Source organism: Equus quagga, unplaced genomic scaffold (genome assembly GCF_021613505.1).
Source record: "Equus quagga isolate Etosha38 unplaced genomic scaffold, UCLA_HA_Equagga_1.0 220_RagTag, whole genome shotgun sequence".
Classification (NCBI taxonomy): domain Eukaryota; kingdom Metazoa; phylum Chordata; class Mammalia; order Perissodactyla; family Equidae; genus Equus; species Equus quagga.
This window is the reverse complement of record NW_025799647.1, coordinates 2,625,157-2,637,234: the sequence shown is the minus strand read 5'-3', so window position 1 is coordinate 2,637,234 and position 12,078 is coordinate 2,625,157. Positions and strand designations below refer to the sequence as shown.

General features: G+C 51.2%; 1 protein-coding gene across 18 annotated transcripts in view; it reads right to left on the bottom strand.

The window, feature by feature from the left end:
• The window catches only part of LOC124233737 (transmembrane protein 229B), a 35,045-nt gene that overhangs the window by 7,666 nt on the left and 15,301 nt on the right, over positions 1-12,078 (bottom strand). For 4 of the 18 annotated variants that reach the window (XM_046650888.1, XM_046650891.1, XM_046650887.1 and 1 more), the window contains exons 2-4: positions 4,652-4,833; positions 503-587; positions 125-289 (exon numbers count right to left, since the gene is read on the bottom strand). The gene's annotated coding sequence lies outside the window, so the exon portion shown is untranslated. Of the gene's footprint in view, positions 1-124; positions 290-502; positions 588-3,801; positions 3,946-4,651; positions 4,834-11,576; positions 11,765-12,078 lie in introns of those variants that run through there. The other 14 variants (XM_046650885.1, XM_046650894.1, XM_046650883.1 and 11 more) reach the window with 14 other exon arrangements.

Here is a 12,078-nt window from a genome sequence, read left to right as displayed (position 1 = left end):
AGAGTGGGCTAGCTGCTGAACAGAAGAGAGGATGGGGAGAGAATAGGGTGAGCCCAAGGCCTGGATTCCATTTCTGGAATCTCCCCTACCTGGAAGAGCAGGCGTGGGTGGAGGGGAAGCATACCTAGGCAAGGTCAGGCCGTGTCCAAGGGGTTGTGCCTGGAGAACACGCCTGGTCCACACAAGATGAATGGGAGAAACTGGAAGTGCTGGCTGGGGCCAGGAGATGGGAATGAAGACAGGGAACAGGGATACAAGACAGTGTTGTCAGCTGGGAGGTCAGCTCACACTGTGGTGGGACAGATGCTAAGATTAAAGGCAGGCATTGGCTTGGGTGGATATCCAGAACTCCACTCCCCAAATCCATTTCTAATAATCACAGGAGCCATGCTTAAACTTTGAGCAAGGGCAGACTCGCCCACCCTCTGCTGGGCCCAACAGACCCCTATCCCTGCCCTGGCCTCCCCCAACCTGAGCCCTTTGCCCCGGACCCTTCCAGTACCTCCTTGCTTGGCCCTGCGATCAGAGCCCTGGGAAAGCCTGCGTCAGGAAGAACCAGCAGCTCTCTGGACGTTGGCCTCTTTCTCCTGGTGACAAACACAACCATCCTGAGGACCATGACACAAAGAGGGGACAGCCCAGGAAGGAAAATGCACAGTGGAGTAAAGAGGAAGAGAAAGTGGGCACTACTGAAAACAAGAGAAAACAGTTTGGAGAGCTGTGGACAGTTTCACAAGGGGATTTTGGGGAACAACACTCAAGTACAAGAGCCCTCGGAAGTGTTGATAAAAGAGCCTGGAACACAGAGTTCCGGCAAAGGGCAGAACTCAAGGTGACTTGTCAGGGCGGGCAGTGCCCCTCCAAGGTTGCACCTCACCTGCTGCTCTCAGAGCCTGCTGAGCTGTTCCTTGGGGTGGCAGAGAGCAGAGTGAGCAGTGGAAAGGGGCAAAGAGAACCCATGAAAGTCCAAAAGGCTGGAGACAAAATCAGAGGGGATGATTGCCCTTGGTTTTGTCAAAAACTCCCATGTTGTTCCAGGAAGCTAAGGTGCCACAACACAATGATTCTAGGAATTTTTGTCCAGAGGAGCACATTGTTAGAAAATTGGGATTCTCCTTCCATGCAGCCAGGCCTCGCAGCCCTTCCTCTTTGCCCCATTTACTTCCCCTCTCCAGGCACCCAAATCACCATAGTTCTGAGATGCACAGCCCTTCCAGGGGGCCGCTGAGGGCAAGGCAGCGGGGGGGCAGCTTCAGTGACCCTAAGTCCAGTCCCCTGTGGGCTCTGTGCTGGAGGTGAGTGGAATGGATGAGGGGTGGACAGGCGCCCTTACAACTGGGTACAAGACGCCAGGACTGAAACCGTCAAACTTGGTCATCAAATTAGTGAGGGAGGAAAACATGGGCTTGTTTCAGGGCCAAAAGGGAAGCAGGTGTGGGGGGAAAGACCTGTGATCATTGGCTGGCCCAGGTGCCATAGAGTTCCACTGTTTCTTCCTGTGGGAAGCCCAGGAAAGGCCCTGGGATGGTCCTCCCTCCACTTCCCACATCACAATAGCAATAATCAGGCACTCTTCTGAGCACTTTCCATGTATTAACTCAGATAATCCTCAAGCGCATTTACTGATGGGGAAATTGAGGCAGAGAAAGGCTAAATAATTAGCCTACGTTCTTACAGCTACAAAAGGCAGAGCTGGGATTCAAACCCAGCAAGTCTGGTTCCTGAGCCTTGAACACTGCACTGCCCTTGAGGCTGACTACAGGCTCCTCTGAGGTCACTATCATTTTCTGAGTGTCTGCTTTTGGAAGGCTGGGATGGTATATGGAGAGACAAAAAGAAGCAAGAAGGACGTGAGCTTCTATGTGGATCATCTGTGAAGCTCAGAACTGGGTGTCAGAGCTACTGAAGGCTCAGCCTATTCTGAGAGGCCAAGTTCTGGCAGGATCCATACAAATGTCCTCCAGGGTCACAGCTGACCTTCACAGGACTATGGCGGCAGCCACACCTCAGGGCTTCAAGGCATGTGCCATTCAAAGACCTCTCACCAGGACACACATTACCCAGAGCCTCTCTGACTGCCGGCTTGCCTCAGTGCTGCTCAGAATCTCAGATGGCCCAGCCCCACCACAGAAATGCCAGCCAAGGGCAGTGACCAGTGAGCAGACTGCCCAGAGAAGCCCTGTGCCTGGAGCAGCAGCAGCCAGAGTGTCAGGAGCAGCCGGTCCACACGGGGAGGCAGGTGGGGGCAGATTTTAGAGGGCCTCAGATGCTAAGCAAATCCCAGCGGACAGGTGCAGGAGGGCAAGTGGGCTTAGGGAATGGAGTCAGCCTGGCACAGAGGTTCACCAGGGCTCAGGCAGCAAAGGGCACCTGTGGGTGGGGCCCACAGGCTGGCATCCTGTGCATTGCCTGCAAGGCTGTTTCCAGACCTCACGTGGCTGCCTCCTTGTGGTCATTCAGGTCTTGGCTCAACTGTTAGCCCTCAGAGACCTTCTCTGATCTCCAGTCCAAAATAGCCTGCCTGCTGCTCACATCATCCTATTTTCTTCATAGCACTTTTACTTTCTGACGTTTTGCTACTTGTTTGTTGTCGATCTCCCTCAATTAGAATGAAAGCTCCATGCGAGCAGGGGCTCTGTCCTGTTCACTGCTGGACAGCCAGTGCCCAGAACCATGTCTGGCACTAAGACCCACTATTACCTGTGGAACGAATGAATGAATGGGCCCAAACAGGTGCAGGCCCTTCAACACTGATGAGGGCAGGTATAAACGGCTAGCTGCCTCAGCCTTTCTTTTTTCCTCTTTCTTGGAAAACATAGCCTTTTAAAAATTTTAATTCTAGCATTTAAAAATATCTTTATTATCTTTTCTGATTACAAAAGTAACATGTGTACGCAGCTGAAATTTAAACATTACAGAAAGGAATGCCTTAGAAAGCAAAAGTCACCATTATCCCACACCTCAGAGAAAGTCACTACTAATGGTGTGCTGTGTATTCATCCAGATTGAATTTAGTTTTAAAAGAAGCAAATTCATGCATTATAGAAAGAAAGGCGTTCATGATTCCACCAAACGAGCAGCCCTTACCATTTCCCCCTTGCAATCTTTTCTTATGTGTTTATTTTACAAGTTACCATAATGTACTTATTCTATAACCTGACACTTTCACTTATTGTATCATAATCCTTTTTCCAAGTTGTTGTATTGCCTATTTCTCATTATTATAATGGCTGCGTAATATTCCACAAAGTGGAAAACTATAATTTACTTAACCTAGATGCTCACCAAAGGGAGAAAAATTATTTCCCGTTTCCACTACTACAATGACACCACAAGAAACATATTTTTATGCCTGTAACAAAAGAATTTGGCCCTTTTGTTTTCTGGGACTATTTTCTAATGAACCGTTTCTTAATGAATAATTCCAGAAGTCGGATGACTGGAAGCAAGGGTACAACAGTTTTAAGGTTAATGACGTAGATTGCTCTGGAGAATTCTCTGTTGTGTGGGGAACAGCTCTCCCGTCTGAGTCACTGCGTTCCCACAGTGGCTTCCATGGCCATCTCTCCACCCCCACCCCCCTCCCACAGTCCAGGCTCGATCACACTGCCCCAGCTACATATCAACCCAAGGACACACTTCCTGAAAGACCATCCAGTTGCAGACTGATTTTGCAAGTCCAGACTGAGTGAAAAGTAGATTCTAGCCCTGAGTTTTACACTCTCATCTGGCAAAAGAGTCAAGATGTCCCTAAAGCTGAGAAATACCTGGTTACCCTTTTTTCTCCCTGCCAACTCCCACCTGGAATGTAAGGCTCTGGGCTCCTGTGGACCAGCCCAGCAGCTCCTAAAAGTTTGTCTAGTCAAAAGCACCAGCTCTTCCTGCCCGGCCTTCCAGGGAGCTCTCTGCCTGCTGGTCCCCGATTCCACAGTGGGACTGTCTGCCCTGCACAAACAGAACAGCATTTAGGCTGGACAGGCCTCCGGGGCTTAGGAAAGCAACCAATTGTCATTTTTCAAAGCATCATCAAGGAAAAGCCAGAGACTGAGGCTGGAAAGACAGGCCATGTGAGGACAGGCGACACTCCACAGAGGGGCCCCACATGCAGCCCCTCTGGACTGAGGAGGAGGTGCCACTGAAACATGGCAAAATCATCAGAGGACTTGTTCCTCTTGACCCCTGGTGTCACTTTTATGTCACCTAAGGTGCCAAACATTCCTCACCTCCCAGTGCCCTGGAAGCTCTACCCAAGGCCATGTGAACTGCTCGTGGCTTCTGGGCAGAGTCTGGAATCCCAGGGGAGGTATCGTTCCCATTGCACAGAAGTAAAGCCCGAGGCCCAAAGTATCCATGAGCCTCCAGATGAGAAAGAGAATCTGGGAAGATGCTGTCTCCTATGTGCTGAGTGTCTCACATCACTCATGTCGGACCATCTGGATCTGGCCCAGTTTTCGGAGGCCGTGTAGATACAAGATGGCTCCAGCACATGATATGGCCTGGAACTGCTGGAGACTGCCCTCCTGTTCTACAACTGTAGCCTGTGACAGGCCCTCGGAGGGGAAGCAGGCTCAGAACTGGAACCTCCAGACCTGTGCCCTTGCTGCTGAGGCAGGAGGGGCCTATGATCCCCGGAAGCCTGTAATATACTCACTTAACACACCCTTGAGCGTGTGGTTCAGAACAGACATCAGGATCACGGTCCAGGAGCGTCCCAGGTTAACCTTAGTCCTGGTGCCTGGCTGGCTCTCAGCGCCATTCTCAGCAGTGTGGGCAAGCATCAGCCCCAGGGCTCAGCTGATCCAAGGCTAGTGGGCGTGTGGCTTCCATGTGTCCCTGGGAATAAAAGAGGAGGCGTTCATTAGCTTAAAGTGCCCCCAGCTCTGAGCCACCAGGTCAACCAGAGAGGCAGACTTGAGGCAAATACCACAAGGGCCCAGGCTCCAGGCCCAGCACCAGACACTCATCCCACCCGAGGCCCCTCTCCTGGAACCTGCCACCTCCTCTCTGTCATCCTGTTTGCTTCGGTCTGGTTAATCCAGCGATGAGAGCCTGGGACGGATCCCAGGCAATTCACACGTGGGGTTAGGGCTTCCTGCACCACGAGTGAAAGGGTGCGCACTTGTAAATCTGAGAGGGAATATAATTTTAGAATCCAGCTCCATTCTCATCTAGCTTCAAATTACACTCCCACCTTCACCCTGTGGTGGGTACATCTGTTCTCAAGGGCGGTCAAGGGCCTCGTGGAAGGCAGATAGTGAAGGACATTCGTTTTAGCATTTTTGGAGTCAAGCACAACCACACACAGGCAAACAAGGAATCCAACAAAATGTACGCTAAACCCCCTCCACCCACAATCCCGCCACCCTAATATTTATTTCATTTTATTATTTTATCACTGTTATTGTTGAGACCCTTCCTATTAACATCAATAATTGACTACAAGCTGATATAAATCTGACTTTATAATGCCCTTTGCCATGAACATATTTTTAATCATATCCCCAAGACTTGACCATTTGATCTAGAGTCCGACATTTTTTCTTTTAATATGAAGGTGCTGGAGCTTCCCTGAAAACCCCTTGGATGCAGCACCATCTGCCTAAGCCCGAGGACAGAGTGCAGGTCCAGCAGGGCCCTACGGAAGGACGGACTGGCCGCTTGGAAACAGAGAACAGTATGTGACTGGGGGCGGGATGCCCCCACGGATGGCCAAGCAGGATGGATCACAGAGGTGCCAGCCACGCCATGCTGACGCCCACAGCCACCTTCCTCCCTCCTCCCACACCCAGGCTTTCTGAGCAGGGGTGACTCAGGCCTTTGCTCCCCAAGCAGACAACTTTTGAGAGAGCAGAGGAGCCGAGAAGTGAAAGGGCTGGGGTGGGAACCTGAAACTCACTGTGTGCACATGTGCTGTGGGTGGGGAGGGTGTACGTCCCCTGGGTGTCTCCCTGGGGCCTCTGCACCAAGAAAAGTGAAAGGCAGAGGGTATGAAGTGAGTGGGCTGCTGTGCTCTGCCTTGCCTCTATCCCTCCCCAGCTCCCCCAGAGACAGGAGCCTCCAACCCTGCCCCACCTGGCCATCTGCCTCCCTTCTCCCAGCCTTCCTGATGGTGAGCAGGGGTCACCCTGGCACGTACCTATCATCTCGAGGAAAGGGCTTCAACGAGACATATCCGACACCCACTTCATTCCCAGCACCACTCTGACCCTGCACCTGAGGCTTCAGTCCCCCCGCCGCACTTCCGTGGACATAAGGGCACTTCCCCTTCCCTGAGCCCTAAGCAGGCAGCATTGACAGCACAAGTAAAAACCAAAAAGAAACAGAAACCAGAGCCCACATCCTGTCAGCACAGCCCGTCGGTCACTGCAGTCAGCCCTGGGAGCCCGTTGCTGGCTGAGGTGCTGCCCTAGTAGGTGAAGCTGAAACAGTCAGAACAGGCTCCCTCCTGGGGCCAGCCTTGCACTGGACACCTCCTGCTTCCTGGTCTGTAGGCTCTTCCCCCAGGGAGCTGGTGGAGGCTGGATGAGGAGGGGATGGTATAGCAGGGGTCCTGCCTCTGCCTTCAAGTGCACGAGCTCTTCTCATCCTCCTCTGACACTCCCTGGCTCCCTAGAGCAGGTCCCAGGGAGCAGAGGGCGTGAGGCTTCTTTGTGGACTATGTGACCTGAAGGAGAACTTTTAGGAGCATATGAAGGTGTGACGAGCCCTTATAGCAACTACTATGGGGGTGAAATATACTTTTTCTGGTATATCATCTCTCAAGATTCTCCCAAGACTCCTGCAGGGGAGGGCAGGAATTATCAGCCGCCCCCTCCCCCCCCAACCTTTTAGAGATGAATCACCAAGTTTCAGGACATTAAAAGATTTGGTCAAATCCATACATTTGATTTGAACCCTGGCCCTTGGGCTCCAGAGTCACCAGCCTCGCCATATAGCATGCCTTCAAACTGCTTCCCATCCAAACCTCATTCTCAAGGCACATGTCTGTAGGCACGCAACCTTCATTCAGCTTAATCTACTTAGTCCGTCCTGTAAGCAGCTTATTTGTAAACATACAGCCGAGTCTGTCCATCCAGCCTCCCTATCAACATGCCGGATGCTCCTGGGAGTTTAAAGGAGCAGAGACCACCACACAGTTTCAAGCCTGTCCTCCCTGCCTGCCCTCCTCTGCAGCCCAGCACACCCCCTCCTCTTTCGAGACCCTGTTCCCTCCTTATTCCTTTGTGACGCCATTGTCCCACAGCCTCCCAGTTATTCCATCATTGATGATCCCACAGGACTTTGAGGATCCTTCTATTGAAACATGTTGTCTCATCTTAAAATTACCACGTTTCTGCTTCCCCCTCCACAAGATGAATTCCTTGAGACCACAGAGTTTCTCTTGGAAGATGGACAAACAAGGTGGAGAAGGGTCCAGCTAAATTCTTGGGTGATTGTACCAGCCAGTGTTATTAACGAAACGTAAAGATGTCTGGGGGTCTTCCCTAATTTTTAGGGCACCCTCATAGAAGGGCTCTCTCCCACAAAGCATCACAAACATTGGTTTACAATGACCAGGGCTTTCTCTGCAGACCAGGAAAGAAAGGAGGGTGCTCGCTCTCCTTTCTCCCACCTCTAAGAGCCATCATCTAGACTGGTGGATGGGGTGGGTGCCTTGGGTCTGATAACACAGAAGACATATCACATGAGGAGGGCTGGGGCAGGAACAGAGTGTCCCAGGCATCGCAGGAGACACTGCAGGCTCCTACGTGGGCAAGGGGCCAGGCTCGGGTTCAGGTCAGAGAATAACAATGCCTATTCTGTTATTTCTACAATGTGCTGGCACTCTCAAAAGGCACATCCAGTTTTCATGCACATAGAATTCATTTCTCAAAGAGGTTTAACCAGCAGCTGCTGGCAGGAAATTCCCTCTGCATCATTCTCTCTCCTCCCCTACAACTATTTAGGGTAAGCTGGGCTTGCATGATTGAATCTCTGCCTCTCTGACTGGAACATAAAAACCAAATCTCCCCTCAACTCCCGCCCCCCACCCCCAGCAGTCTCCATGGCCCGGAACCTAAGACTGGAGCCAGGAAGCGGCAGGCGAAACACTATCCCTTTTTCTCTCCCTCTGTCCTCCTCCTTAGCACTCCTCAAATCTCCCCCACCCCAGATGCCCACAAAGGAAAGAGAAGATGCCCCAAAGACCCACTGGGGAACCCTCTGGCTACTCAAAGCGCCCCCTCCCCCCTGTTCTTCCCATGTGACCCAGAACAACTGTTTTTACTTGTCCTATAGTAAGACCAGCCCTGAACACAAGTGGATTTGGCAACTTCCCAAACCAAAGAGTGGCCAGCTCAGCTACAAATGAAACTGGAATTCCAAATCCCCCTAGGGGAAAGGCTGTGTCTGGTCAGCTCTCCCTGGGGAGCAAGGAGACCCAGCCCTGGGGCATAGGGGAAGTGGGCGGAGATAGGGGACAGACCCCCTACTCCACTTGGCCTTGTCCTTCCATTCTGCACCCCGCCACTCAGGGCTTGGAATCTGAGTTTCCCTGCCTGCAGGACATCTTGCCACCCTGTCTTCTGTCTCACCTGGAGGCTTCCCTGTCCTGTCACCCTCCTCTCTTCCCTGCCTCCTCCCCATCCAGCCCACTCTACCTTACCTGTCCCTCCCAGTGCCCCCCTCTGAAACAAACCCTGACCGGCTATCCCCTACGTTGGATGGTGGTCTCTGGCCCCATGCCCCTCTCCTTACCCTCCCATCCCACCTCCTGGCACTCGGTAGCTGCTGCTCGCTGCCTGAAAGGCTGGACAGCTGCTGGGCTCTCTAATTAGCTGCCTGGCGGCTGTCCCAGAGCCAGGCATGCGTTACAGTAAAGGGCTGCCTCCCCTCCCCTCCATCAATAATCCCCTATGCAGATCCCATCAGGCAGCAGCTGAGGGGCCCTTGAATCCTTGTCACGTGAGACCAGCAAGACGACTCCTGTCAGCCGGAAAGGGACAGACAGTGACCTCACAGCCTCACCGACAAACTGACCAGGCATTTCTTTATCTAGCTTCTCCCTATTACTGCCAGGTACTCAGGGTGTCCCACAGGTTATCCCCACACACGCCACGCCTTCAGAGCAATGGGGACCCTGCCCCTTGGTTGCCCCACCAGTGAGTCTTCCTGAGGACAAGCCTGGACACCCAGGGCCCAACTCTTCACAGCTTTCTACAGCCAAGCCACCCTAGAGAATTCTAAACAACCAGAAGCCCTACTCCAAGAAGTCCTGTGGAGGCCAGTTTGTTTACTCAGGGTATCGTATTCCAGCAGTCAACAAATATTTCTTGAGAAACCCGCTGAAGGCCAGGCATTGTAATAGGTGTGAACAAGGCAATGTTCCTGGCCCCTTGGAGCTCACAGGCTGGGAGGGAGACAAAAAATTAGTAAGCAAGCTAATGCCTACTGTAATTTCTGATTGGCCAAGAGGAGCCTGAAGGGCAGGTGCACGGGAGAAGAATGAGGAAAGAGAGTTGTTCTGGGGCAGCTCTGATGGTTGCTGTTTGCTTGACACCCGACCCAATCCAAACTGTCTCTTTCCTTTAAATAACAGCTCAGAAGAAAGGCTGGCATTCACCAGGCCGGGCACTGGTTGCAGCCAGGCACTTCCACCAAGAGCCTTAAGCCTGGCAGCCCCGGCCCCTCACTCAGCCTCTCACTGGACAGCTCCATCTACTGCGAAAGCACTGAGCCTTGCAACATGCTCAAAATATGGCTCCAAACAGCACTTAGGCAAGAGTAATTAAAGGGGATGTTATCTCAGTCACTCTCTCATTAGCTACGTAATTAGACTGCTGAAAATAATTAACATTCCTTTTGACAAAGGGAACAGAGGAGCCATTACACTTATTACGACAGCCTCAGCCCAGGCTGAGGAAGGCCGGGAGGAGAACTGCTCACCCCCCCCCACCCCCGGTCCTACCCAGGACAGGATCAGCATCTGGGAACCCAGACCAGGTGGCTAGTCCTGCCCTGGGCCGGGCTCTCAGGTGAGATGACATACATGACAATGGATGCCCTGATGTTTGTATTACAGATACAGATCATAATAACACCTGTACATACTCAGGGAAAAAGAACCTGAAGAATGTGCACGACGTATCAAGATGGCAGGCCAAGGCGATATACCTGCCTCCACCAAGGCTCTAAAAAATGACAGAAAAGACATTTTCTAGGAAGAATAAATCCATTACAGCACCAGAAAACAAGAAGGAATTATCTGGGCTGCCTGAAGATGGAAGGCAAATGGGAATAAACTGATGGAGAAACCAGAACCCCAAAAAATAAAATCACAAAATAATTAAAAAAAAAATAACAGCTGACACTCATACAGCACGTATATATGCCAGACACTGCTCTAAGAACTTTGCCATATATCATCTCATTTAACTCTCATAAAAATCCTTTGAGATAGAGACCACCCTCATCCTCATTTTATAAATAAGACCCAGAGTTACAGAGCTTTTTCAAGGTCAGAGTGCTAGTAAATGCTGGGGCTAGGATTTGAACCCAGACAGTGTGGCTGAGGATTCTATGCTCAGTCACAGCAACAGCTCTGGGGTCTCCAAGTTTGGAGCCAGCAGTTGGGGGCCCAGGAGAGTCCCTGAGTGGTTGGTGATTGGATTTGGAGCAGCCAGGCAAGTGGGCCCCTGCCCCACCTCTCCACCCATGCTTGTGCCCTGGACATTGAGATAGGAGGGCAAGGGGACACCTGGACAGCTCCTGCAGTCCCCAGCAGGCACCTCTTACCCTCCCGTCCACAGCCACTGGCGGCCGGAGCACGGAGTTCGGGTTCATAGGGAGGTGACACGTAACAAAGACTCACCAAACATTTCACCAAAACCAAAACCACCAAATTTGAGAACAGAAGTTCCAGCTAGAAAACAGAATTAACAAAGTCAACAAAATGAAATGTTTTAAAAAGCATGATGAATATCCTCCGAGGGATAAGAGGGGCTACAGAATCCATGAACCAAAACAAAGCTGTTGCCAGAAGAATGTTAAAGATCTCAGAAACGAAGGAAACACACCTCGGTTAACCAGTTATCTCTGGATGAAAGAACAGAGTGACTTCATTAAAATCTTTCTTTACATATTTCTCTTTTTCCAAGCCTCCTATACTGAACACGTATTACTTTTAGATTGGAAAAGTTATTTTTTCAAATGCCTGGCACTGAGGTAGGTGCTCAGTAAGATTTGGTTGCAAAGTAGTTACTTTGTAAAACAAAAGAGGGTAGATCCTGCGGCCTGAACTGCTTGACCCCATCCAGGCTGGTCCCCAGTCGCACCATCCATGCTCCCATCGCCCGGTCTCTGTGCACACGCTTCCCCTCCTGGAACGCCTTTACCTCTCATCTCTGTTTACCCATATTTGCCTGTGCTTCAACTTCCAAAGATTACCCTGGATAACGAAAGGTCCCTGCCTCCTACCTAAGCTACTCCATCTCTTCTCCCCTAAACTCCTAAGGTCACCTGATTTTCCAGAGTCATGGGATAGCTTTGGTTAAGCTGTCCTGTGGGGTCAGAGTACTGACAACTTATCTGTCCTTTACCTTCCAGTGAGTCCGAGTCTTGTCTCCCCAGCTCTGTGGCAGGATCCTTAAAGACACCAAGAGGGCACTAGCCTTCTTTTTATACCCCACTGTGCCCAAATAAAGCTGAGAAGATTTTGCGAGAACATTCTTATACGTCAGTTGAGAGACTGACGAATGAGCTTCTGTTGCTGGCAGAAGAGGAAAGTTATTGTGGAAATGCCGGTATTCAACAGGGCTGGGCCCAGCACAGCAGGGCCCCTTCTACCTGGGTGAGGCCCTCAGAATTGGGCCACCTTGTTCCAGACAGCTTTGAACTCCTATCCCTTGTCTGGAATCCAGAAATACCTGCACACCCAGAAGGGAGGGGTGGTGAAGCTACAGGCAAAATGTTGATGAAGAGCAGGATGTTTATACGGTTTTAAAGTGTCTCCCCACAGATTGCTTATTAGTAGCGAGGGGAAACTAGTAAACTCACAGTGAGGAAGTTGGACAACACCTGACCTGAGTTAAGTTTGAGGGC